Genomic DNA, 2,500 nt, shown 5'->3' with positions numbered 1-2,500 from the left:
TTCTTTCCTCTATCTCTCTTCCTTCCTCTCTCTTTTTTCCCCTCTGCCGGGAAACTCACGACAACCAAGTTTTACCGAGGAGCTGCAGAGGTTTTCAAAGGGTATTACTGACAAGACGATTCCGCCACATTAACTCGTGCAGGGAGAACGCCAGGTGAGCTTTGCGGGAACTTTTCTCATTTTGATTATGTTTTCGTCCAACTTTCAAGGCGACTGGAATATCTGTCTACAAACCGAGTCTGTGGGTCGACGAGGGTAACATTTTTTCTCCTTCCGTGTCATCTGATTTATTTGATATGCTGGTTGTATTATTTCGAAGATTTCCCTGACGAAGTGTAAATAAATCTGTGGTGTTGCCAGGGAGTTTTTACAAATTAGCTCTGACTTGGGGATACACGTCTTCCTTGAGATTCTTTTAGGATATTTTCAAGCATGTCTTCTTTGAATGTTGTCGGTCGATTATATCTCATTTTGACGAGAACAGGATCCATTTTATTGGTATATGTATTCTTTTATAGATTGTGTAATATACAATCTATACACATTCATCCCACGTGGTCTAATATGTACACGTGTAACTAAATAGTAAAGAAGCAGAATGAGGACAAGATCCATTCCTAGCATCACCTTTTATTACGGTAAATTTAAGCGTCGTATGTTTGACTAGACTTTGTCCACGTCCATATACCGGGGTTTAGTTGTTTTGCGCGAAGGCCTGTGTGCGTTGAACAGCAGTTCCATTAGTCCTCAATTGTCTCTCGAAACAGGAGCAGGCAAACCACTTTTTTTTTGTAACAGGAACAAATACAAACAGTTTAATGTCACATTTCCGACAGTGTGTTATTAAGTCGGCAGAACCACCCACTGAAAGAAGAAAGGTCGGCCCATCTTATTTGATTGGCTCATCGCGGTTTGACCCTGTCTCGGGTTTCACTTGGGTTTTGAAATTTATGGCGCGCTTCAGATTTATTTTTGGCGATCATAGTGGTCGAATTATGGCCTCCTCCGGCTGGCTACCATGGCCTAAGACCTTTAGACAGTCGGTTGAATCTGGCTGTGAGCGGTTGCTGGGGCCCACGCATATGTCGGTTAATTGCTTGACCGTTGCTCTTACTGAATCTGATTTTTAGCCAACGATGTTGATTATTCGAACTGGAACTCCTGATAATTCTACGGTATTTCAGTTTCGCAAATGAACTGAATTACCAGTTTGTTTAACCTTTAACTGACCAATATTTTACCACGAACTTAATAGCCAAATTATTTATTTAAATTATCATTATCACATTTGCATCTTTCACATTCTAGTCATTATTCTACAAATAGGTCTCTATGCAATTTATCTAAACCGTCCTAACTCGCTTATGAATATATATCTAAGCATAAAGACTCGACATAAGTGCTTATATGAGCAGCAGATCTTCACGCCTCCATAAACACGCCTTTCCACCCGGAGACGAAACAAAAGAACGTCTGAAAGAGGATCGGATGCAGTTTATGCGATCCCTTCCCGTCCCATCAATCGGCTTCGCACCGTCTAGGCTCCTCCCTAATCCCTCTTGCCTACTTGCTTCTCTAAATCTTTTTGCTGCTCGCGCTTCGCTCCCCTTTCTGCTTGCTTCTCTGTTGCCAAAGATAAGAGCGGGGGTGTTTTGTTCTGTTTATATTCGTCCACGGAAGAGGACTGAACACTAGTATTAATAAAATGATAATCTGCTAAATTTGTCGGGAGCTGCAGTACAGCAATCCGTTATTGATCTGTACCTACATACGGTATTGTCTCTGGGAATATATTTATTAGCATGCATCCATACATTCTTACATAAATACATACATGATACGTATATATATACATGTACACGTTCATACGCATACATAAAAAATACATGCATATACATATAGACATCTGCATACACACACACAAACACATATATATGCATATATGTGTGTATACATGTGTAAATGAATGCCCACATACGCATTGCATTGCGTATGTGCGGATAAGCATATATATATATATATATATATATATATATATATATATATATATATATATATATATATATATGCACGTGCAATCTACATTTGCATTCATGATGTGTACATGATATATCCACACACATACATATGCATCTATGAAATACACGCTCATGCTTGCACGAGTATACCCTAATAGTAAACAAACCCGCGTGATGTAACTCTTGCTAACCATGCTAGTCACGTCTAACCATGCTAGAGGGGCTTACTAGTAGCTTCCAGGCCAAGTGCCTCCCTTTCCCCCACCAAGGTACGTCTGAGCCAGGGGGTGGGTGGGTTCTCGGCTGTCCCCCTCAATCACGATTATACAAACGGAGGGCGCCAGTATTGCCCAGGATAATCCAGGCCGTCCTACGTTGATTAATCTTTGTACGTGTAATGTAAGGGCGCCGGGAACAGAATACGACCTACTGGCACTGATTGGGAAGCTTTCTTTCATCTGCGAAGTTAGGAGACTAGGCGA

This window comes from Penaeus vannamei, chromosome 13 (genome assembly GCF_042767895.1).
Source record: "Penaeus vannamei isolate JL-2024 chromosome 13, ASM4276789v1, whole genome shotgun sequence".
NCBI classification, from domain to species: Eukaryota; Metazoa; Arthropoda; class Malacostraca; order Decapoda; family Penaeidae; genus Penaeus; species Penaeus vannamei.
The sequence above is the reverse complement of the archived record's forward strand: the minus strand, read 5'-3'. Positions refer to the sequence as shown.